Source organism: Sapajus apella, unplaced genomic scaffold, assembly GCF_009761245.1.
Source record: "Sapajus apella isolate SASKATOON/1434 unplaced genomic scaffold, GSC_monkey_1.0 scaffold37, whole genome shotgun sequence".
Classification (NCBI taxonomy): Eukaryota; Metazoa; Chordata; class Mammalia; order Primates; family Cebidae; genus Sapajus; species Sapajus apella.
Window position 1 is genome coordinate 20,800,165 of NW_022436977.1, and position 26,764 is coordinate 20,826,928.

At 39.9% G+C, this 26,764-nt stretch overlaps 1 protein-coding gene, 1 long non-coding RNA gene and 1 other non-coding gene across 9 annotated transcripts in view; 1 reads left to right on the forward strand and 2 right to left on the reverse strand.

Moving 5' to 3' along the window:
• FRMD5 (FERM domain containing 5) overlaps positions 1-26,764 on the forward strand; it is a 330,792-nt gene that overhangs the window by 10,733 nt on the left and 293,295 nt on the right. The window lies entirely within an intron of this gene.
• LOC116564485 lies at positions 374-17,122 on the reverse strand. The gene is made up of 3 exons (XR_004274922.1): positions 17,111-17,122; positions 14,455-14,462; positions 374-456 (listed from the first exon to the last, which is right to left on the reverse strand). It is a non-coding gene; the product is annotated as an uncharacterized LOC116564485 (long non-coding RNA).
• Positions 11,965-12,026, reverse strand: LOC116564641. The gene has a single exon (XR_004275016.1). It is a non-coding gene; the product is annotated as a U7 small nuclear RNA (small nuclear RNA).

The window sequence follows — 26,764 nt, forward strand, 5'->3', positions numbered from 1 at the left end:
GACGGGCTTTCACCCTGTTAGCCAAGGTGGTCTCAATCTCCTGACCTTGTGATCCGCCGGCTCCGGCCTCCCAAAGTGCTGGGATTACAGGCATGAGCCACCAGGCCTGGCCAATAGCAGACTACTTCTAAGAGGAGAAGTTAAAAATGTAAAGTCTTTAGTTTTTTTTCTTTAGTATGTTTATCTGACTTACTCTGGTACAGTTGAGTCAAACAACAGAAATTTGCTTAGGGAAAATTACTGTCAGTAAATTTCAATTATACTTGACATGCAGAGAGGAATCAATCTAAATTAAAAATAAATGTATAAAGGCGGTGTTGAATTAAATCTAATTTTAAAACTGTATAACACAAATTAAGATTTTTTTCAAAAAGCAACGGCATTATGTTAAGAAAAGGTGGATTCAGATTTCAGTCTTCATTCTGTGACTGCAGTAACTACATATGAATTTTATTACTTCGGCATCAGTTTAATCATCTGACAAAAAAGGTATCAAATTGCAACTTTTAGCTGATGTTTGAAAATCCTTTGATGAATACAGTGCAGCACCAATTGTGCATTTACAGTTAAGAAATGTGACCCATGAAGTCCTAAAAGGCACATTTCAGCATCTCTGTTCCTAAAGCTAAGCGGCCACCAAAAATAGCTTCTCTTGAGGACTGAGGATTGCGTCTCTCAATTCCCCAGTGAACCCCTGCTTGACAGCTTCGAAGTTCCCAGCCCTATGCAGCCTGTACTGTTAGTACTCAACACAATGCCAGGCTAGAGCTTTGGGGATGGGAACCTCCAAGAAAGCACTGTTCGGCATTTGGGCAATCAGTGTTCGGCAGAATGCCAATGCTAATAGGTTATTTTGCTCTGGAAAAGGAGAAAAAGAAGGGATAAAGACTGATGATGAATACAGGATGACTGACAATACAGACCTTCCACTTTATTGGAGAGATTAAGGGGGCTTGCTGTGAAGTGGTATTGTGGGAGCCAGAAAAATTAGCAAAGGCCCACAGGCCCAAGGCCTGAAATAAATAGTAGTCCATCAAACCCGCATGCCCCAGGGCACACTCAAATGTCTGGCCACTTTCAGTGAACTTGTAGTAGGAAAAAGCCAAATCATTAGGAACCCTCTTAGTCTGGCACTCCATCCAGGCACTCCTTAGTCAGGCAAATTATCCTTCATCTCTGACAGGTGCAGATCCTTTTTTCTCTACACCTCAATTTAACCCAAGGTCCTCTAGTCTGGGCCTGTGTCTAATTTTGAGGATATTGAGTAGAAAAGTTGGCTTCAGGTTTTCCAAAGGATTCCAAATACTCTAGGCAGGAAGTGCCACTAAGATTCTTGTTTTGTTAGACTTAAACCAGGCAGGTAAGAACATTGATCAGAACACTAGAAAGTGGAATTAATCAATTCACATAAGGATCTCATGTACTTCTAGAGGTAATTTAAGATGAAGAAAGCATCCAGCCTGCCCTCATTTAGATTTTTTGCCTCTAAAAGCATCTTTGTTTTTTGGTGTTTTTTTTTTTTTTTTTTTTGAGATGGAGTCTCACTCTATCACCCAGGCTGGAGTGCAATGGCACGATCTCGGCTCAGTGCAAGCTCTGCCTCCCGGTTTCAAGTGATTCTCCTGCCTCAGTCTCCCAGGTGCCTGCCACCACACTTGGCTAATTTTTATATTTTTAATAGAGATGGGGTTTCACCATGTTGGCCAGGTTGGTCTTGAACTCCTGACCTCAGGTGATCCACTCACCTTCCCCTCCCAAAGTGCTGAGATTATAGATGTGAGTCACTGCTCCCGGCCTTTTTTTTTTTAAAGATGGAGTCTCACTCTGTTGCCCAGGGTGGAGTGCAGTCATATAATGTCAGCTCACTGCAACTTCTGCCTCCTAGTTCAAGCAGTTCTTGTGTCTCTGCCTCCTGAGTAGCTGGGATTACAGGCATGCACTAACATGCTTGGCTACTTTTGATATTTTTAGTACAGAAGGGGTTTCACTATATTGGACAGGCTAGTTTCGAACTCTTGGCTTCAAGCAATCCACTCGCCTCAGCCTCCCAAAGTACTGGAATTACAGGTGTGAGCCACCATGCCTAGCCTTGCTTCTAGAAGACTCTAAAAGCCCCAAAGTTATTATGGATTTGGGGGTTTGTAGGTCAGAAGGATTTCATGGATTGGCAGTGAAGTCTGGAATGTTATAAGGCATATTAAGCCTGCATTTTCTTAGTAAGCTTATCTAACAGAATTGGCCATCAGCTGTTTGGGAGGCCATTTGGAAGTTATACTATTAAAAGAAATTTGGCTGTTGAGTAGTGAAACTTTGATAAAAACATAAGGCAGTCTCAGTACTAGAATGCAACTTCTTCAAACTATGCCCAGCTTCGGATTCTAGTACATGTGAAATAGGTTTTAAAAAAATTGGGAGATAAGTTTTCTTGGTGTAGCTGTAGGACATAAGATTCTGAACCAACTAAGCAGCACAGCTAATCTGAAAAATTTGTACTTTCTCTGCTTACTTTTTAATTTAATTTAGGAAAGCTTGTTTAAATGAATAGCCACATTACAAAATGCTCATCTATGAATTGCGTTTTAATTTTATGGAAAAGGAGATATTACCCATATTCTAATTCATAATATTGTGTATACCAGTCAGTCTGATTATTTTTAAAGAGACAGTTATAATGATATACTGTCTTGCTGCAAATGAGATCTTTCAGTGTGTCATTATAAAATATTATGGACTATTTTTACTAATGATTTATCTCACATAAGCTACTTTCTGGCTGAAAGAAAATGACAAAAGCAGTGTAAGAATTTTACTTTCTCTTCACTCTCTGAATTCCACAATTTTATTTCTTGCCAGCTTTCCTGACAAGACAGCCCTTCTGCGCATCTCTTATTATCTCCTTAGGGATATAGTTTTAGCCTCTCATTTAATAGAGTCTTTTATGACCATTTCTTTCTTTTTTTTTTTTTTTTTTTTTTGAGATGGAGTCTCTCTCTGTCACCCAGGTTGGAGTGCAGTGGAGTGCAGTGGCGCGATCTCGGCTTACTGCCACCTCTGCCTCCCGGGTTCAAACAGTACTCCTGCCTCAGCCTCCTGAGTAGCTGGGATTACAGGCATGCGCTACCATGCCCAGCTAATTTTTTTGTATTTTTAGTAGAGGCGGGATTTTACCATATTGGCCAGGCTGGCCTCAAACTCCTCACCTTGTGGTCTGCCCTCTTTGGGTTCCCAGTGCTGGGATTACAGGCGTTAGCCACCATGCTCAGCCTTTTATCACCATTTCTAATTGCCATCACTGCTTAGTTATACCTTTGTATGGTCAGATTCTTTGTGTGATGGTCATACCTTCTGTTGGTGGTGAGAGGTATTAAATAGGTACAATCATAGTGTAAGTAAATGTACATTAAGGCATAATGTGATACATGTACTGTAAGTTCATTTTTAAATATAAGAGTGTTGCATATTTAGTTAATTGAGATAGTACAAACAAATGGAAATCTGTATTGTATAAAATGACATCTTGGAGCACCATCCTAAAGATTCCTGAAAGCCTTGGGCTTTAGCTAGATTGGTATTATATGTTTAGAGCTTCCATTAACTTTTTTTGGTAATAATTTCTTAATGGATTAATGGACCCAATGTGACTCTATGTCTACTATATCTTCAGGTCTGGTGCTTCAGGAATGGGTACACATGGTGGCAGGAGGTGGACTTTCCATGGCCAGTAAAGTCTTTACTTTGGATAGCCAAAGTTAGTGAAAGTGGAGGGAGAATTAAAATAATTGACTAAATGGAGAAACAAAAGATCAAAACCAGAGAATCAGAGGGTTGGAGTGAGATAAGCCTTACGCAGAAATACGTGGTCAGAATCTGGAGTAGCAGATTGAGGATAATGAAAGAATACTGGAGATTTTTTTTTTTTTTTTTTTTTTTGAGACCGAGCCTTGCTCTGTTGCCCAGGCTAAAGTGCAGTGGTGTGATCTTGGCTTACTGCAACTTGCACCTTCCCAGTTTAAGCAATTCTCCTTTCTCAGCCTCTCCAGTAGCTGGGACTACAGACTCATGCCACCACAGCCGGCTAATTTTTGTATTTTTAGTAGAGATGGGGTTTCACCATGTTGGCCAGGCTGATCTCAAACTCCTGACCTCAGGTGATCCACCTGTCTCAGCTTCCCAAAGTGCTGGAATTACAGGTGTGAGCCACCATGCTGGCTGATTTCTATTTTTTGTTGTTGCAGCTGTGTGTGATGGTAGAGATTTAATGGTTAAAAGGAGCCCTCTGGGCCTGGCCTTTTTGTGGGGGTGACATTTAAAATTTTCAACAATCAATGAATCATAGCAAACACCTCACTGAACAATACTCTGCTATAGTGCACTGGTGCTGGGTATAAACCCTCTCCTGGACCAGCCACTATATAATGCTGACGACATTGCATTCTCTGGCTCCCCATTTGCCTTTGCCAGATGTGGGAACCAAATTGTGTAGGTTTTATCTTCCTGTGGAGTGGTGGACTCATTCAAATGCAACTCTATCTTTTCTTTTAAAAATCCTTTATGGTTTTCCCAGTGCCTACAGGATAACAGTAGCCTTTTAGCATGGCATAAAAGGCCTTCCATAAACTCTCTGCTACCTCCCTTTCCAGCATTGTCTTGTCTTATCTTCAATATGCATCTTTTCTCACTGCATGGATCACTAGCCTCCTTGTTCCAAGGTAGACTCCCTCTACCTTGTTGCTGGGCAGTGACTTGGGGAACTTACAGCACTTACCATATTGAAATGTGAACATTTACTCATGTCTGCTGCTCACTGTACTGTGAACTGTTTGAAGAGCAGAGATATCTTTGTACAGCTAGTAACTAAGGTGTCACCTAGGGGCTGAATATATGTTGATTGTAGATGTGTATGAATAAAATTATTAGCTCTGAAAAAATGATTATTAAATAATGCAAACGTAGGGCCAGGCACTGTGGCTCACACCTGCAATTCCAGCACTTTGGGAGGCTGAGGTAGGCGAATCACATGAGGTCAGCCATTCACCAACATGGTGAAACCTCATCTTTACTAAAAATATAAAAATTAGCAGGGTGTGATGGCACACTCCTGTAATCCCAGCTACTAGGGAGGTTGAGGCAGGAGAATTGCTTGAACCTGGGAACCTGGGAGATGGAGGTTGCGGTGAGGTGAGATGGTGGGCACTTTAGACTGGGCGACAGAGCAATACTTTGTCTCAAAAAAAAAAGAAAAAGAAAAAGCAAATGTAATGTTACTTCTAGCTTGAGCTAAATAGGTGAAAAAAATGAACCCATCGCATTTTCTATTCTTGGGAGTTATGCCATAATGGTATTATTTGTTTTGTTTTGTTTTGTTTTGTTTTGAGACAGCCTCTCGCCCTGTTGCCGAGGCTGGAGTACAGTGTCATGATCTTGGCTCACTGCACACTTGAACTCCTGGGCTCAAGCAATCCTCCTGTGTCAGCCTCCCTAGTAGCTGGGACTACAGGTGCATGCCAGCAAGCCCAGCTAATTTAAAAAATTTTCCTTCATAGAGACAGGGTTCTGCTATGTTGACCAGGCTGGTTTCAAACTCCTGGGCTTAACTAATCCTCCCACCTCAGCCTCCCAAAATGCTAGGATTATGGGTATGAGCCACTGTGCCTAGCCCATGGTGGCTTTAAAAGGTGGTTAGTTAGTGGTGAGGGTTGCACAATTCTGGGAACATACTAAAAACGACTTAATTGTATACTATAAAATGGTGAATTTTATGGTATGTGAATTATATCTCAGTGTCAATGTAAATTTCCTGGTTTTGATAACATACTATAGTTATGTAAGATGTTATCATTGGGGGAAGGTGGTTGAAGGGCATGTGGGACATCTCCATATTATTTTTTGCAACTTTTTGTGTGTCTGTAACTATTACTTAATAAAAAATATAAAAAGATTAGGCTGGGCACAGTAGCTCATGCCTCCAACACTTTGGGGGACTAAGGTGGGAAGATTGCTTGAGTTCAGGAGTTTGAGACCAGCCTGAGCAACATATTGACACCCCTGTCTCTAAAAAAATAAAAAAAAATTAACCAGGCGTGATGGCCTGCCCGTGTAGTTCCAGCTACTTGGGAGGCTGAGGTGGAAAAATTGCTTGAGCCCAAGAATTGGAGGCTGGAGTGACTTGTCATCGAGCCACCGTATTACAGCCTGGGCAACAGACTGAGACCTGGTTTTAAAAAAAATAAAAGTAATTAAATTAGTTTTTCTGACCAAATGTGTTTATTATTAGGTTTGTGTTTATGGTTTAGTATTGCTGTAGAATGTTTTCTCACTTGATTAGGATCCAGTTACTTTTCAAAATTATATATCAGTATTTTATTCTTAAATATCACATGTCAAAACATATCTACTTATAAGTAAACATATATAATTGACTTTATCAATTATATTCTAATAAAAAGATAAAAATTAAGGATTTATAAATGGTATCTTGGCAGTATTTTTTTTTTTTTTTTTTTGAGATGGATCTTACTCCGTCATCTAGGCTAGAATGCAGGGTCACAATCTCAGCCCACTGCAACTTCTACCTCCCAGGCTCAAGTGTTCAAGGCTCTCCTGCCTCAGCCTCCTGAGTAGCTGGGATTACAGGCATCTGCTATCATGCTTGGCTAATTTTTGTATTTTTAGTGGAGACAGGGTTTCAGTATGTTAGCCAGACTGGTCTTGAACTCCTGACCTCAAGTGATCTGCCAGCCTTGGCCTCCCAAAGTGCTGGGAATACAGGTGTGAGCCACTGCCTGACCAGTATTCTTTTACATCCTTTCTCTGTGATTCTTTGTTCCTTTTTTTTTTTGAGTCAGAGTCTCACTCTGTCGCCCAAGCTGGAGTGCAGTGGCGTGATCTCAGCTCACTGCAACCGTGCCTCCTGGATTCAAGCAATTCTCCTGCCTCACCCTCCCAAGTAGCTAGGACTATAGGCGCATGCCACCACGCCGGCTAATTTCTTTTGGTATTTTTAGTAGAAACAGGGTTTCACCATGTCGGCCAGGATGGTCTCTATCTCCTGACCTCATGATCTGCCCACCTTGGCCTCCCAAAGTGCTGGGATTACAGGCCTGAACCACTGTGCCTGGCCTCTTTGTTCCTTTTAAAATGATATTTCTGACATACTTAGAATTAAAATGAAAGTACTGAAAAATTATGCATATTATAACATGGTGCCATTTTTGTGTCTTAGGGAGTTATTTGCTGTAATGTCCATATTAAATATCTTTAATTTGTAATATATGTTAATTCAAAAAATTATTAAGTTCTTTGTTCCAGGCTCTGTGCTAAGTACTTTATATGCATTCTTTCATTTAATCTTATCTGTAAGATATAAAATGATATTGTCTCTAATTACAGATGAGTACAATGAGGCTTAGAGAGGTGAAATAACGTCCCAGGAGTAGTCAGTGGGGAGGCCAGGATTTGAACTTGGGTCTGTGTGACTACAAAGTTGTCTTTTTTTGCCTTTTTTATTTTTTAAGAGATGGAGTCTCATTATGTTGTCCAGGCTGGAGTGCGGTGGCTGTTCACAGGTGTGGAGAACAGTGCACTGCAGCCTTGAGCTCCTGGTCTCAAGTGATCCTCCCACTTCAGCTTCCTGAATAGCTGGAGTTATAGGCACACACCATTGTGCCTGGCTACAGTTGTTTTACTTCTCTCTGATGATGACTTGGAGTGATTTAGGAGAACTCTGTTAAATGCCTGTAACCCTCTAGTCTGGCAAATGAGGAGGCACAAATAGATGATCCCTCCAGTCCCTTTTAGCACAGATGTTCTGTAGTTCAAGAAATTTATCCTTGGCTCTCTAAGTTGTTTGTTTAATGTGTGTGTGTTCCCTCTGTGAAGGATATTCTTTATAAATACAGTTGTTCCTTTTAAAGAAAGAGTTGTCAAAGGAAGAGCTTGGAGACTGCTTCTGTCTATGATTTGGTCTTTGGTTTTGCAGAACACAAAATACAGCTTTATATGCTTGTTCAACAGATTTCGGGTTCTGGGGGATTGATTCATGCTAACTAAAATCATAAGAACTTTTGTTTTTTATATATAATCCAGAATATTAGTTTGTAAATTATAATGGTATAGTGAAATACTAGTTTCTGCCATTGTAGGCACTACTTTTAGGATCAGAGACTTTGGAAAACCAGATTAGAAAGCTATCTGGAAGGCAAAGGGAATCAAGTGGATTTGAGGGATATTCTTTCAAAGTCTTATAAATGACCTCTGTTCTGTAGTAGAGTTCTAGTAATTATATATCTACCAGAATCAGTTTTCTTTCTCCTTTAGGTAGTACTTACTAATTGCTGGTAGTCTTCTCCTCTTCTCCTCCTTCATGCAGATTACTGTACCTGTGCAAATAGGACTTTTTTTTCAGACAGGTTAATTTTTCCTTTTCTTATTTATTTTTGAGATGGAGATTCGCTATTGTCGCCCAGGCTGCAGTGCAATGGTGCGATCTCGGCTCACCTCAACCTCGGATTCCCAGGTTCCAGCGATTCTCCTGCGTCAGTATCCCAAGTAGCTGGGATTACAGGCATGCGCCACCACCCCTGGCTAATTTTGTATTTTTAGTAGAGACGGGATGTTGGTCAGGCTGGTCTTCAGTTCCTTACCTCAGGTGATCTGCCCGCGTCAGCCTCCCAAAGTGCTGGGATTACAGCCGTGAGCCACCGCGCCCTGCTTTTTCTTAAAATTTTTTTAAAGATACATCCCAGTCTACAGTGTGCTGTTTACTTTGATTCGACTTGGGTCCTTTTCTTTTCTGCCTTTTTCGATGGTGTTTCACTCTTGTTGCCCAGGCTGTAGTGCAATAGCGCGATCTCTGCCCACTGCAACCTCCCGCTTTCGAGTTCAAGCGATTCTCGTGCCTCAGACCCCCAAGTAGCTGAGTCTATAGGCGTGTGCCACCATGCTCCGATTTTTTTTTTTTTTTTTTTTTTTTTTGAGACGGAGTCTCGCTCTGTTGACCAGGCTGGAGTGCAGTAACGCGATCTCAGCTCACTGTAACCTCCGCCTCCCGGGTTCAAGTGATTCTCAGGCCTCAGCCTCCCAAATAGCTGGGATTACAGGTGCATGCCCCCATGCCTGGCTAATTTTTTGTATTCTTAATGGAGACGAGGTTTCACAGTGTTAGCCAAGATGGTCTCGATCTCCTGACTTCGTGATCTGCCTGCCTTGGCCTCTCAAAGTGCTGGGATTACACGAGCCACCGCGCCTGGCAGAGACATGGGTGGTGCCCATCGATGATAGACTGGACAGGGAAAATGTGGCAAATATACACCATGGAATATTATGCAGCCATCAAAAACGATGAGTTTGTGTCCTTTGTAGGGACATGGATGAACCTGGAAACCATCATTCTCAGCAAACTGACAGAAGAGCAGAAGATCAAACACAGCATGTTCTCACTCATAGGCGGGTGTTGAACAATGAGAACACATGGACACAGGGAGGGGAGCACTACACACTGGGGTCAGTTGCGGGGAAATAGGGGAGGGACGGTAGGGGGTAGGGAGTTGGGGAGAGATAGCAAGGGGAGAGATGCCAGATGTAGGTGATGGGGAGGAAGGCAGCAAATCACACTGCCACGTGTGTACCTATGCAACAATCTTGCATGTTCTTCACATGTACCCCAAAACCTAAAATGCAATAAAATAAATAAATGGAAAAAAAATAAAAAAATAAAAAAAAAAAAAAAAAATTAAAAAAAAAAAAAAAGACTCAACTCTGAATGTAATTTCCCCTCTAATTTAGAGGACTTGGCCAGGAAACTTTATGTTGACTTTCACTGGTTGTCCTTCCAGAGGGAGGAGTTTTTCTAACATTGATTCCAAATTCCAAGGAGAATTCTGCCATGGTCCACAATATTTGACTATATTGTCTTTCTGTCATAGGCAATATTATATAATCTTGATGATATCCATAATCTTGATGGCATGTTCTTTATATGTTATAGAACTCAGTAAGGGCGAGTTCTGGTATATTTCAAAGGTTTCCACTTTTCTTTTGATCTCAAGTTTCCAAAAATAGGTTTCTGTATCTCTCCAATGTAAACTTGCCTTTTTATTATTTTTAATTTTTAGTTTTTGAGACAGAGTCTCTGTTGCCTGGGCGGGAGTGCAGGGGAGTGATCTCTGCTCACTACAACCTCTGCCTCCCAGATTCAAGCAATTCTCCTTGCTTCAGCCTCCCAAGTAGCTGGGATTACAGGCGCCTGCCACCATGCCTGACTAATTTTTTTGTATATTTAGTAGAGACAGGGTTTTACTATGTTGTCCAGGCCAGTCTTGAATTCCTGACCTCATGATCCCCCGTTTCAGCCTCACAAAGTACTGGGATTACAGGCATGAGACAACACGCCTGGCCAAACTTGCCTTTTTAAAAGTCAGATTTATTGGGAAACAGTTTACACAGATTAAAATTCACTTTTTTAGCTGTACAGTTCTATGAATTTTGACAAATATTTACAAGTTATGTAACTACCTTACATGGAATATTTTCACCACCCTGTAAATTTCTCTTATGCCCCTTTATGATCAGTCTTTTCCTCTTTCTCCATCTCTGGCAGCCACAAATCTGATTTCTGTCCTTACAGTTTTGCCTTTTCCACAGTGTTATAAATGGAATCATACAATATGTAATCTTTGAAGTCTGGCTTCCTTCACTTAGCATAATGCTTTTTTGAGATACGATTTACATACCATAAAGTTCATCTGTTTAAGGTGTACATTTCAGTGGTTCTTAATATCTTTTCAGAGTTGTGCAACCATCAAAGTAATCTAATTTTAAAACATTTTTATCACCCCAAAAGAAACGTTGTACTCATTAGCAGTTATTCCCTAATTCTGACCACTCCCCCACCACCATAACTCCCCATCCTAGGCATATACCTACTTTTTGTCTCTCCAGATTTGCCTTTTCTAGATATATTAAATAATGATATACAGTATGTGGTCTTTTGTAAATTCTTTCACATAGCATAATGTTTTTCTGGTTCATTCATGTGGTAACATGAATGAATATTTTTCTAATTGTCAAGTAATTTTCCATTGTATAGGTCATAGATATACCACATTTTGTTTCTCTATTTATCAGTTGATGGACTTTTGGGTCATTTCAGCTTTTTGGTATTATGGATAATGCCATGAACATTTATGCACAAGTTTTTGTGTGGATGTTTTCATTTCTCTTGAATATGTTATGAACATTTGTGTACAAGTTTTTATGTGGAAGTATGTTTTTATTTCTCTTGGATAGATACCTGGGAGTAGAATTGCTGGGTTGTGTGATAACTGTGTTACCACAGGAGCCAGCAAACTGCCAAACCCTTTTTCAAACCCTTTTCCACAGTGCTCAAGCCCTTTGGAACTGTCAAACCCTTTTCCACAGTGACTCAAGGGCTCTAGTTTCTCCTGGCCAATCCTCACTATCATCTGTCTTTTTTTTTTTTTTTATTATAGCCATTGTAATGGATGTGAAGGAATATCTTACTGTGTTTTTGATTTGCATTTACCTAATGACTAAATATGTTGAGCATCTTTTTGTGTGTTTATTGGCCATTCGTATATCTTTTGGGGAGAAATGTGTATTCAAGTCTTTGGCCATTTAAAAATTGGGTTGTCTTTTTGTTGAGTTATAATATGAGTTCATTATATATTTTGGATACAAGTCCTTTATCAGATAGATGATTTACAAATATTTTCTCCTAGTCTGTGAGTTGTCTTTTCATTTTCTTTTGTTTCTTTTTTTTTTTTTTTGAGACGGAGTTTCACTCTTGTTACCCAGGCTGGAGTGCAATGGCGCGATCTCGGCTCACCGCAACCTCCGCCTCCTGGGTTCAGGCAATTCTCCTGTCTCAGCCTCCTGAGTAGCTGGGATTACAGGCACACGCCACCATGCCCAGCTGAATGTTTCTTTTTTTTTTTTTTTTCCCAGAGGGGCTTTCCCGCAAAAACAGGAACACCTGCTAGACAAATTCTAAAAGAGCTGTAACACTGTCTTTTCATTTTCTTGATGGCATCTTTTGAAGCACAAAGATTTTAATTTTGATGAAGTCCAATTTATTAATGTTATTTTTTTATTGCTTGTGCTTTTGGTGGCATATCTAAGAAATCATTGCCTAACCCGATGTCAAAATGATTTATACGTATTTTCTTCTAGGAGGCGTGTGTGTGTTTGTGTGTGTGTGTGTGTGTTAGCTCATACGTTTAGTTCTGTGATTCACTTTGAGTTAATTTTTATGTATGGTGTGAGATAGGGGTCCACAGTTTTACTGTTACATGTGGATATCCAGTTGTCCAGCACAATCAGTTGAAAAAGCTATCCTTTTCCTCATTAAATTGTCTTAGCCCTTTTGTTGAAGATGAATAGATCATAAATACATGGGTTTATTTCTAGACTCTAAATTGTGTTCCATTGATCTATTTACCTTTATTCCACTACCACAGTACCTTGATTAGTAGCTTTGTAGTAAGTTTTGAAGTTGGGAAGTATGAGTCCACCAACTTTTTTCTTTTTGAAGATTCTTTTGGCTATTCTGGTTTATTGCATTTCTGTACGAATTTTAGAATCCGCTTGTCAATTCCTGTAAAAATTCCAGATGGAATTTTGATAGGAAGTTTACTGAATCTGTTGATAATTCAGCAGTTCAGGGAGTGTTGCCATCTTAACAATGTTACATCTTCTAATTCATGAATGTAGGATGTATTTCCATTTATTTAGATCTTTAATTTTTAATTTTAATTTTAATTTTTTGGGACAGAGTGTTGCCCTGTTGCCAGGTTTCAATGCAGTGGCGTGATCTCGGCTCACTGCAGCCTCTACCTACTGAGTTGAAGCAATTCTCCTCCTCAGCCTCCCGAGTAGCTGGGACTACAGGCATGCACTGCCACACCCAGCTAATTTTTTTTGTATTTTTAGTAGAGATGAAGCTTCCCCATGTTGGCTATGATGGTCTTGATCTCCTTACCTTGTGATCTGCTTGCCTCGGCCTCCAAAAGTGTTAGGATTATAGGCGTGACCCACACTGGCTAGATCTTTAAATTTTTAAAACATGTTTTGTGGTTTTCAGTGTAAGCATAATGCTTTTGAGATTCATTCATGTTGGTGCATGTGTTAGCAGGTTTTTTGTTTGTTTTTTTGAGACAGAGCCTCACTCACTCTGTCACCCAGGCTGGATTGTAGTGGCGTGATCTTGCCTCACTGCAACCTCCACCTCCTGGGTTCAAGCGTTTCTCTTGCCTCAGCCTCCTGAGTAGCTGCAATTACAGATGTGTGCCACCATGCTTGGCTAATTTTTGTATTTTTTTTAATAGAGATGGGGTTTCACCATGTTAGTTAGGCTGGTCTCGAACTCCTGACCTCGTGATCTGCCTGCTTCGGCCTCCCAAAGTGCTGGGATTACAGGCATGAGCCACCACACCCTGCCAGTTTTTTCATTTTCATTGCTGAGTACTATTGTATTTTATGGATGTATCACAATTTGTTCATCTATTAATCCATTGATGGACATTGGAGTTTTTATTTTTTGGTAGTTGTGAATAAGTCTGCCAAAAAGATATTTACATACAGGTTTTTATATAAACAAAGGTTTTAGTTTTACTTAGGTATGTACCTAGAAGTAGAGTTACTTGTTTATGTGTGTCTGTTTACCTTTATAAGAAACTGCCAAACTGTTTTCCAAAGTGGCTATATCATTTTGCATTCCCACCAGCAATATATGAGAATTCTAGTTGTTTTATGTCCTTACCAGTACTTGGTGTTATTAGCATTTTTTAAAAAAGTTATTTTGATAGGTATATAGTGAAATTTCATTGAGGTTTTAATTTACATTTCTCTAATGGCTAATGATATGGAACATAAAATTCATGAAATCCTAGACTTTTGGAGTTGGAAGAGACATGTAAGAGTTCATTCCTGCTTTTTATATTCTGTTCCTCAGACATGTTTCACGGGATGTCTGAGGTCGGGATTTGGGGACCAAGGAGCTTGCTGAATGCTGAGTGGATGGGATCTGAGCAACCTGCCCAGGACTCTACTTTTTATCAGTTTTAAAAATATTGAATTTCCAGGTGATAAATCATTAGAAAAAAGGTGCCTCTGTTAAAAAAAAAATGAAAGCTACTGAACTGAATTCTTTTTTGAATTTTATTTTACTTTAAGTTCTGGGATACACGTGCAGAACGTGCAGGTTTGTTACATAGGTGTACGTGTGCCATGGTGGTTTGCTGCACCTATCAACCTGTCATCTAGGTTTTAAGCCCCACATGCATTTGATATTTGTCCTAATGCTCTCCCTCTCCTTTCCCCCAACCTCCCAGACAGGCCCTGGTGTGTGATGTTCCCCTTCTTGTGTCTATGTGTTCTCATTTGAATTGAATTTTTTTAAAGGGCAAAACTAAGACCCAGAGAGGTAAATTGACTTACCCAAGATCCTATAGTTAGTCCAGAATGGATTCGTACAATAGAGTTCTTTATTCTGTGGTGTACTGTCTTGTCATAACTTTCAGATTCTATTGTTTGTTGGCTCAAGGAAGAATTATGATGAAAAGTCTACTGATCAAGAGTTGTCTAAGTCATAAATATTTTTAAAATTTTCTTTTATATTGAAAAGTAGTATGTGGAAACAAAGTCATCTTTCCTGAGTTAGCTGTACTGACCAAAAAATGAAGGTTATCTTTTCTGTAGGAGTCCAATTTCTAGTACAAAACCTTCCAAAATTACTGTACTTTGTTTCTACGTAATGTGGGAAATGTGGCACAACTGTCAGAGGTTATAAATGACAGTACATTATAGAAATAGGTGAGGGAATAAGCAGCGATTTGCCATGGGGAAACCCATTATATTTTGTTATAAGTTTTGATGAACACTGACAGTGGTTCATCAAGTTGAAAGAGTAAAATCGAATTCATTAGATGCAATCATAATGGTTAGAGTAAGTTTTTTTCATAAGAAAGATTCACTTCTGAAATCTTTCCTTTATTGAGGTTTTTCTAGAAATTACCAGAGTCTGAAAGCAGTTCTATACAGTGTTGGCAATTCTGAGATTGGCTTTAGGACTGATGAGTGAGCCATGCATGGTTATATTGAACAGAATTTTATTACAATGCCTTTGGTGGATTTGACTAGTTTTATTTAATAATGATATAGTGAAAGGAGTGTATTTTAACTCAGGAAACTTGACAGTCTTGGCTCTGCTTCATGCTACCTATATGACTTTGAATGAGTCAACTAACTTCTGTGACCAACCTATTTCCCAGAGTTGTGTGAGGATGAGAAAAAACAAAAATGTATGTGAAACTACTTTATAAACTTTAGTGTTATTTAGCTATAGTTTTCTTACTAATAATCATCTTTGAACTGGCAACATACAGGATTTTTTAAAAAATAATTTTTCAGCCAGGTGTGTGAGCTCAGGCCTGTAATCCCAACACTTTGGGAGGCCGAAGTGGGCAGATCACTTGAGCTAAGGAGTTTGAGACCAGCCTGGGCAATATGGTGAAACCCTATCTTTACTAAAAATACAAAAAAATTAGCCAGGCATGGTGGCACATGCCTGTAGTCCCAGCTACTCAGGAGGCTGAGGTGGGAGAATCACTTGAACCCAGAGGTTGCAGTGAGCTGAGATCGTGCCACTGCACTCCAGCCTGGGTGACAGAGGGAGACTCTGTCCCTGCCCTCCCTCCAAAAAAAGATTTTTGTTTCTTATATTTGGCTATAATTTACTTGGATTCTTTTTGCCTCTGTCCTGTGTCTCTCATTTTTGAAGCTTTTGGAAACTGCTTTGTCCTTAGTCCCCTCCTCCTCTTTCATGTAGATGCCATTTTCTCACTTTTATCCATTAGGAGAAATAGCTGTATTAGTTTTTTCCTATGGAAAAAAGGAAATAGTTTTTATTGTCTATATATATTTAGCCTAACAACCCTGGTTAAAGTTTCAGACCTATAAGCTGCATGTATGTTTTCTTATTTGGCATTGAATTGCCCGTACCTGTGGTTATTAAGTTTCTTGTACTTTTGTCTGCCTTTTCTCTGGGATTTCTGTTTCCTTTAGATGTGTTTGAAACCTAATATGCCTTTACCTTGGTCAAGCCCATTTGTTGGTCTGTAATAGAGTTAATTATACTTTATCATGATATACTTTGTAGATATGAATGGTGGGGTCATATATTTCAACTTCTCCAATAATGATAAAAAAATATTTCATTTGTTTTTGTTCTGTTTGTTTGTGTTTTTGAAACAGAGTCTCGCCCTGTTGCCCAGGATGGAGTGCAATGGCATGATCTCGGCCCACTCCATTCTCTGCCCTCCGGGTTCAAACAATTCTCTTGCCTCAGCCTCCCCAGTATCTGGGATTACAGACACCCGCCACCATGCACAGCTAATTTTTGCATTTTTAGTAGAGATGGGGTTTCACCATGTTGGCCAGGCTGGTCTCAAACTCCTGACCTTGTTATCTGCCTATCTTAGCCTCCCAAAGTGTTGGGATTACAGGCGTGAGCCACCTCGCCTGACCTAGATGTCATTTGTTGATTTGACTCCTCTGTTTTAGATGGAGTTAAAAGTTATTTACCAGTCCTCGGTAACTGTAGACACAGGAGACAATGTTGGAAACAATGTTGGTGAAATGGAAGTGTCTTTCCCCTTTTGATAGCTAAAGCTGGTAAGGTTGTCATTTTCAGTGTTACTTCCTTTTCTTCCTGGTTAAGAGGGGGAAAACTTTTTCCTGAGGGTTTTATTTTCAGCGATTACCATCTAATCAACTTATTTTTATTTAAATTAATTAAAAAATGAAATGATATATTTTAAGTAGTTCTGAGATTAATGAGTATTTTTGAAAACATATTTATCTACCATCAAGTACTGTTTCATTTTTCGGTTCATATGCTTGCTAGATCTACTTTCATCATTTGGAGTAATATTTAAAAAACAATAGCATGTCCCATTTTTGAAACTAGAGGCTAGTTTTCAAAAAATTACTGAATTCTAAATTAAAACAAAGAAAATAGAAATATTGATTGATGTCTTTATAATTTGTCTAGAATTGCCTCTGGGTTATTTATATTTTGTATTTCAGAAACCACACTCTTTTTTTTTTTTTGAAATGAAGTCTTGCTCAGTCGCCCAGGCTGGAGTGGAATGGTGTGATGTCAGCTGAGAAACCACACTCTTAATGTTTGTTTTCTGAAATAAAAATGGGCTGGGCATGGTGGCTCACACCTGAAACCCCAGCACCTTGGGCGTCTGAGCTGGAAGGTGGCTTGAGCCCAGAAGTTTGAGACCAGCCTGGGCAACATGGCAAGACCCTTTCCCTACAAAAATTTAAACAAAACAAACAAAAAAGCCAAATATGATGGCACACACCTTTGGTCCCAGGTACTTAGGAGGCTGAAGTGGAAACATTGCTTGAGCCCAGGGAAGTCAGGGCTGCAGTGACCTGTGATCATGCCACTGCACTCCAATCTGGGCAACAGAGCAGGACCTTGCCTCAAAAAACAATGTGTAGTGATACTGTGTTAAAAACCAGCAGAGGCTGGGTATGGTGGCTCACGCCTGTAAACCCAGCACTTTGAGAGGCCAGGTGGATCACTTGAGGTCAGGAGTTTGAGACCAGCATGGCCAACATGGTAAAACCATGTCTCTACTAAAATTACAGTTAGCTAATAAGCATGTGAAAAATGTTTATTTCAAAAAAAAAAAGAAAAATATTTATTTCAACCTCACTAGTAAGCAAAAACTGTAAGTTAAAACAAAGAAGTTCCAAATTTATTATGTAAATTAGCAGGAACTACGAAATAAGAATATAATGAGTATAAGTTTAAGTTAGTACAGTTTTTATGAAAGATTGACAGGTTAACTCCTAGGAATCTCCCCTCAGGAAATGGTTTAAAATACAAGAAAATAATTTTTATATCAAGATGTTCATTAGAATATTATAATAGTGAAAAAATTTATTCTACATATTGAAACATGTATGTTAATGATACCTCTTTAAATACTCAGAGGCTGAATGGGAAATATTAATTCGATAGATGTATTTTTATTTTTTTGAGACAGGGTCTCCCTCCGTCACCCAGGCTGGAGTACAGTGGCATAATCGTGGCTCAGTGGACGCTTAGCCTCCCCAGCTCAAGCAGTCTTTTCACTTCACCCTCCCAAGTCCTGGGACTTCAGGTACATGCCACCACACTTGGCTAATTTTTGTATTTTTTGTACAGATTGGGTTTCACCGTGTTGCCCAGGCTGGGTTTCAAACTCATGAGCTGAAAAGATCCACCCACCATGGCCTCCCAAAGTGCTGGGACTGAGTGCTTAGTTGCAAGCAATAGCAAATACAACTTTGGCTGTATGTATGTATATATGTATTATGTATATATGTATTTATTTATTTATTTGCAATCTCAATCTGTTGCCCAAGCTGGAGTGCAGTGGCATGATCTTGGCTCACTGTAACCTCCACCTTCCAGGTTCAAGCAGTCCTTCTGCCTCAAACTCCCAAGCAGCTGGGATTACAGGTGTGCACCACCACCACACTCAGCTAATTTTTGTATATTTAGTAGAGGTGGGATTTTGCCATATTGGCTAGGCTGGTCTTGAACTCCTGACCTCAACTGATACATCCGCCTCGGCCTCCCAAAGTTTTGGAATTACAGGTGTGAGCCACTGTGCCTGGCTGACTTTGATTGATTTTAACATAGGGGAACTTTATTGAAAGGACATTGAGTAGCTCAGATATTTTATAGAAATGGTGCAGGCAGAAGCGGTCTTAGAAAATGGACAACAAACGGGCTTAGAAAATGGACAACAACAAGGGAGGCTAGGGAGCACCCAGGACCCAGAATACTACTACAGAGGCAGTCTGAGAGGATACTGCTGCTTCCACCTCCAAACATCTCTCTGGATGCTCCAGCTTGCCCTGTTGTCATCTTAGACACGAAACACTAGGCACCAATGCCACAGCACTACCACATCTACACCTGTATGCTTTGTACTGGTGGTACAACTGTCTTAGCTACTTCTGCTGACTACCAGAATGTATTCTACATGGTTCCTGCTTCTTTACTGTCACAGTTTCATTGTCAAAGGCCAAGGTAAGAGTGTCCGATTGGCCAAACCCAAGTCATGTACTCTATCCTAGCTGTAGAGGAAGCTGGGAAAGTGAGTATCTGGTATTTTCAGTTTCTAAAGTGTCTCCCACTAAGACTTGTATAGAAAGTAGTTCACATGTTGGATAGGAAAAAATCCATAATATTTGTTATTTCATCAAAATATGAGCAAAGTTCTAAAATGTACTGTCTGTTGCCTCTTATCTTGTTAGTGAATAAGCTAACATAATTTCTATTATTGTATGGTGCTATGTATGAGCATGTCACAATCCATCTTCTATGTGGTCCCTGATCTTTAGGCTGATTTTAATTTGCAGAATAGTTCTACATCTGCAAAAAAAAAAAAAAAAGACCAATAATATGTGCTGTGAACATGGTAAGTAGTCAGTGTTGTTAAGTGAATCCATAAAAGTTAGAAATAATATAGGTATGTTTTTTGTAATGCAAAAGAAGTGCTTAAAATACAAAAATAGTACACTACTAGAATGTACCATGATCAAGTAGGGGGAATTTCAGGTGAAGTTATCATTAAGTAAATAAGGGCTTTCAGGGAAACCAAAGAAAACGTAATGAGGGATAGACATTGTTTGGAAGGGAGTGGGGCTGAAGAAATTAAAGGAAAGGTAGGGAGGACAGTGAGAAGCAGGAAAGAACAGATGAGGTTTGGAGGAAAGAGGCATTTTGTTTGCATTCTTAGGAACTGGTGCAGAGGTTAAGGAGCAGCATAAAATAGATCTCAGGTTTGAAAGACTTCCTCTTGCTAGAAGCAAGGCAGAGACACAGAATGCAAAGTTAAAGATAGATGATTATGTCTGTCAATATTTAATTTGCCTTATACAGAATGAAGTGAAGGCACTTGACTAGGCAACATTCAGGGCCTCTAATCAGCTGCACACTCTCCCCATGTAGCAAGACAAGTGGCCTTATTAAAAATCTTAGAACAGAGAGGGGAGAGGGAAATAGTAGTTTTTACCCTTGCCTGAGACCCTGCAGAAGTTATTATTCATTAGATATTTACTTTATTCCCTTTTAAATCTGGTAAAGAATGAATATTTGGACGTTTTGTTTCATGAAGATTTAGTTAGCAACTCAGTTATCAAATGGTAAAATATCTGTATGCACTGAAGCCAAATTCTCAGTAGCTCTGCGTTTGCTAGTCATATGAGGATGATGAATAATAGGACTCCAGAGCAGTTAACAACTTGATACAAGTGGTAGGGAAATTTGATATGAAGTGATCAAAACAATGTAATGAATCTGTTAAAGCTAAAGAAGTATACCATGACCACATTCATTATTTGTCAATTCAATCATTCAAAAAGTGTTTAAATGCCCAACCCTTCTATTCTAGGCACTAGTTATTTACATGGAGGTACAGCAGACAAGGCAGACAGACCTATTCTCTGCCCTTGAAGAGTTCACAATCCACTGAGGAAGTAGACACATTGAATATAATCAAGAAGTGATAGGAACACTTAAAATCCTGAGAGTCAAACACAATAAGAGCTCTGGAAGATGCGGATCTGGGGGAGACATAGGAGTTTTAAGACAAAGAGAAGGTTAAATTTTTAGCCTGGACACAGGAAAAAACATGACTTTAGAGGCAATAGAAATATGAAATTGACAAATTATAATTAAAGAAAGCTAGCAAAGGGAGGAAATGCAGTGTTAGGCAAAAGTAATGTAAATATTAATATAAAGGCAAAGGTTAAGCCAGGGGTGGTGGCGTGGACCTGTAGTCCCATCCTCTGGGAAACTGATGTGGGAGAATTGCTTGAGCCTAGGAGTTTGAGACCAGCCTGGGCAAAGTAGTGAGACCTTATCTCTCTTAAAAAAAAAAAAGAAAAAAGAAAAAGATGGCCAAATAGGGCCAGCTTTGGAGTGCAGTCGCCAGTGAGAACAACGCAGAGGGTGAGTGATCACTACATTTCCAAATGAGTTATTACTGCCCACAGACCAGGAGATTCCTGGGCTGAAAGCACCATGAGTTTCCAGCACGGCACAGCAGGTCTCCACACAAAAACTCACACAAATCCGGGCTGCCGTTTCAGCTGGCGCCTGGAACACATGGGAGACAGAGCCGCCCATTCAACTGAAAAAAAGGGAGCTGAAACAGGGAGCCAGGTGATCTGGCTCTGTGGTTCCCACCCCCACAAAGACCAGCAATCTGAAATGCTCTGGATTGAGAGTTTTGCAGCAAGCTCAGCTGGACCCAAGATGGTCCAGTTCTGTGGGGGGAATGGTGTCTGCAATTTCCGAGACAGTCCACCATTTCCGAGGCAGTCCACCATTACCAAGGCAATCTGCCATTACTGAGGCAGTCTGCCATTACAGAGACATTCCGCCATTACTGAGGTAGACCTTCATTACCGAGGCAGTTCTAACTGTACCTCTATAAACAAAACCACAAGGAAGTTCACACAGCAGCTGGGCAGAGCCCACAGCAGCTCAGCAATGCCACTGCTGGCAGACTGTGACTAAGCTACCTCCTTGCTGGGCAGGGCATCTCTGAAAAAAGGCAGCAGCATATCAGGAACTTATAAATAAAGCCCCATCTTCCCAGGACAGAGCACCTGGGAAAAAAAGGCAGTTATGAGTTCTGCTGCAGCAGAGTTAAACGTACCTGCCCAGTAGCTCTGAACTGAACAGTGGAGCTCACAGCTCAGCCCTTGAGCTACTATAAGGGACAGACTGTCTCCTCAAGCAGCTCCCTGACCCCTGTATATCCAAAGAGACACCTCATGAAGGAGAGCTCAGACTGACATCTGGCGGGTATCCTTCTGGGACAAAGAAAACAGAAGAAACTGGCAGAAAACTGGCAGAAACTGGTGATCCCCAGGAAAGTGGGGTCTGGAGTGAACCTCCAGTAGTCCTATAGCAGAGGCTATAGATGGAGAATGAGTCTGTTGAATTGAAAGAAACAGGCTTCAGAAGGTGGGTAATAACAAACTTCTCTGAGCTAAAAGAACATGTTCTAACCCAATGCAAAGAAACTAAGAACCTTGAAAAAAGGTTTGACAAAATGCTAATGAGAATAAACAGCTTACAGAGGAATATAAATGACTTGATGAAGCTGAAAAACACAACACAAGAACCTCGCGAAGCATACACAAGTTTCAGTAGCTGAACCGACCAAGCAGAAGAAAGGATATCAGAGATTGAAGTTCAACTCAATGAAATAAAGCGAGAAGGCAAGATTAGAGAAAAAAGAGTGAAAAGAAATGAACAAAGCCTCCAAGAAGTACAGGATTATGTGAAAAGACCTAATCTACGTTTGATAGGTGTACCTCAATGTGACGGAGAGAATGAATCCAAGCTGGAAAACACTCTTCAGGATATTATCGAGAAGAACTTCCCCAACCTAGCAAGCAAGGCCAACATTCAAGTCCAGGAAATACAGAGAACACCACAAAGATATTCCTCAAGAAGAGCAACCCCAAGGCACATAATCGTCAGATTCACCAGGGTTGAAATGAAGGAAAAAATGCTAAGTGCAGCCATAGAGAAAGGTTGGGTTACCCACAAAGTGAAGCCCATCAGACTCACAGCGGATCTCTTGGCAGAAACCCTATAAGCCAGCAGAGAGTGGGGGCCAATATTAAGCATCCTTAAAGAAAAGAACTTTCAACCTACATTTTCATATCCAGCCAAACTAAGCTTCATAAGCGAAGGAAAAATAAAATCCTTTGTGAACCAGCAATTGCTCAGAGATTTCATCACCATCAGGCCTGCCTTACAAGAGTTCCTGAAAGAAGCATTAAACATAGAAAGGAACTACCAGTACCAGCCACTCCAAAAACATACCAAATGGTAAAGAGCATCAACACAGTGAAGAAACTGCATCAACCAATGGGCAAAACAACTGGTTAGCATCAAAATGGCAGGATCAAATTCACACATAACAGTATTAACCTTAAATGTAAATGGGCTAAATGCCCCAATCAAAAGACACAGACTGGCAAATTGGATAAGAAGTCAAAACCCATTGGTGCGCTGAGTCCAGGAAACCCATTCTCACATGCAAGGACACACATTGGCTCAAATATAAAGGGATGGAGGAAGATTTACCAAGCAAATGGAAAGCAAAAAAAAAAAAAAACGAGTTGCAATTCTAGTTTCTGAAAAAACAGACTTTAAACCAACAAAGATCAAAACAGACAAAGAAAGGCATTACACAATGGTAAAATGATCAATACAACAAGAAGAGCTAATGGTCCTAAATATATATACACCCAATACAGGAGCACCCAGATACATAAAGCAAGTTCTTAATGACCTACAAAGAGACTTAGACTCCCGCACAATAATAGTGGGAGACTCTAACGCTCCACTGTCAATATTAGATCAATGAGACAGAAAATTAACAAGAATATCCAGGACTTGAGCTCAGATCTGAACGCAAACCTAATAGACATATACAGAACTCTCCAACCCAAATCCACAGAATATACATTTCTTCTCAGCACCACATCACACCTCTAAAATTCACCACATAATTGGAAGTAAATCACTCCTCAGCAAACGCAAGAGAACGGAAATCATAAACAGTCTGTCACACCACAGTGCAATCAAATTGGAACTCAGGATTAAGAAACTAACTCAGAACCGCACAACTTCATGGAAACTGAACAACTGGCTCTTGAATGCTGACTGGATAAACAGTGAAATGAAGGCAGAAATAAAGATGTTCTTTGAGACCAACGAGAACGAAGACACAATGTACCAGAATCTGTGGGACACATTTAAAGCAGTTTCTAGAGGGAAATTTATAGGAATAAATGCCCACATGAGAAGCAAGGAAAGATCTAAAATCAACACCCAATCATCAAAATTGAAAGAGCTAGAGGAGCAAGATCAAAAAAACTCAAAACCTAGCAGAAGACAAGAAATAACTAAGATCAGAGCAGAACTGAAGAAGACAGAGATGCAAAAAACCCTTAAAAAAATCAGTAAATCCAGGAGCTGGTTTTTTGAAAAGATAAACAAAATAGACTGCTAGCCAGATTAATAAAAAAGAAAAGGGAGAAGAATCAAATAGATGCAATAAAAAATGATAAAGGGGTTATCACCACCGATTCCACAGAAATACAAACTACCATCAGAGATTACTACAAATAACTCTATGAACAAAAACAAGTAAACCTGAAGAAATGAATGAATTCCTGGACACTTGCACCCTCCCAAGCCTAAACCAGGAAGAAGTCGAAACCCTGAATAGACCAATAACAAGGGCTGAAGTTGAGGCAGCAATTGATACCCTACCAACCAAAAAAGCCCAGGTCCAGGTGGGTTGACAGCCAAATTCTACCAGACATACAAAGAGGAGTTGGTACCACTCCTTCTGAAACTATTCCAAGCAATCCAAAAAGACGGAATGCTTCCCAAATCATTTTATGAGACCAGCATGATCCTGATACCAAAACCCGGCAGAGACTCAACAAAAAAAACTTCAGGCCATTATCCATGATGAACGTAGATGCAAAAATCTTCAATAAAATAGTGGCAAACCGATTGCAGCAGCATATCAAAAAGCTTATCCATCACGATCAAGTAGGCCTCATCCCGGGGATGCAAGGCTGGTTCATCATATGCAAGTCTGTAAACGTAATCTACCACATAAACAGAACCAAAGACAAAAACCACATGATTATCTCAATAGATGCAGAGAAGGCCTTTGACAAAATTCAGCAGCCCTTTATGCTAAAAACTCTCTAAACTAGGTATCGACGGAACATTTCTCAAAATAATAAGAGCTATTTACAACAAACCCACAGCCAAGTGTCATACTGAATAGGCAAAAACTGGAAGCATTCTCTTTGAAATCTGACACTAGACAAGGATGCCCTCTCTCACCACTCCAATTCAATATGGTATTGGAAGTTCTAGCCAGAACAATCAGGCAAGAAAAAAAAAAAGGGTATTCAATTAGGAAAGGAGGAAATCAAATTGTCTCTATTTGTAGCTGACATGATTGTATATTTAGAAGACCCCATCGTCTCAGCCCAAAATCTCCGGAAACAGATAAGCAACTTCAGCAAAGTCTCAGGATACAAAATCAATGTGCAGAAATCACAGGCATTCCTATACACCAATAACAGACTTAAAGAGAGCCAAATTAAGAATGAACTGCCATTCACAATTGGTACAAAGAGAATAAAATCCCTAGGCATACAACTAACAAGGATGTGAAGTACCTCTTCAAGAAGTATGGCAAACCACTGCTCAAGGAAATAAGAGAGGACACAAACAGATGGAAAAACACTCCATGCTCATGGTTTGGAAGAATCAATATTGTGAAAATGGCCATACTGCCCAAAGTAATTTATAGATTCAACACTATCCCCATCAAGCTACCTATGACCCTCTTCAGAGAACTGGAAAAAGCCACCTTAAACTTCATATGGAACCAAAAGAGAGCCTGCATAGCCAAGACAATTTTAAGCAATAAGAACAAAGCTGGAGACATCGTGCTATGTGACTTCAAACTATACTACAAGGCTACAGTAATGAAAACAGCATGGTACTTGTACCAAAACAGAGATATAAACCAGTGGAACAGAACAGAGACCTAGGAGGCAACGCCACACATCTGCAACCATCTGATCTTTGACAAACCTGACAAAAACAAGCAATGGGGAAAGGATTCCCTGTTTAATAAATGGTGTTGGGAAAACTGGCTAGCCATGTGCAGAAAGCAGAAACTGGACCCCTTCCTGACACCTTACACTAAAATTAACTCCAGATGGATTAAAAACTTAAATATAAGATCTAACACCATAAAAATCCTAGAAGAAAGTCTAGGCAAAACCATTCAGGACATAGACATAGGCAAGGACTTCATGACCAAAACACCAAAAGCATTGGCAACAAAAGCCAAAATAGACAAATGGGATCTAATTAAACTCCAGAGCTTCTGTACAGCAAAAGAAACAATCATTAGAGTGAACCAGTAACGAACAGAATGGGAAAAAATTTTTGCAATCTACCCATCTGACAAAGGACTAATATCCAGAATCTACAAAGAACTAAAACAGATTTACCAGAAAAAAACAAACCCATTCAGAAGTGGGCAAAAGATATGAACAGACACTTTTCAAAAGAAGACATTTATGAGGCCAACGGACATATGAAAAAATGCTCATCATCACTGGTCATTAGAGAAATGGAAATCAAAACCACATTGAGATACCATCTCACTCCAGTAGAATGGTGATCACTAAAAAATCTGGAGACAACAGATGCTGGAGAGGATGTGAAAAAATGGGAACACTTTTACACTGTTGGTGGGAGTGTAAATTAGTTCAACCATTGTGGAAGACGGTGTGGCTATTCCTCTAGGACCTAGAAATAGAAATTCCATTTGACCCAGCAATCCCATTACTGGGTATATATCCAAAGAATTAAAAATTCTTCTATTATAAAGACACATGCACATGTATGTTAATCACGACACTGTTTACAATAGCAAAGACCTGTAACCAACCCAAATGCCCATCGATGATAGACTGGACAAGGAAAATGTGGCACATATACACCATGGAATACTATTCAGCCATAAAAAATGATGAGTTTCTGTCCTTTGCAGGGACATGCATGAATCTGGAAACCATCATTCTTAGCAACCTGACAGAA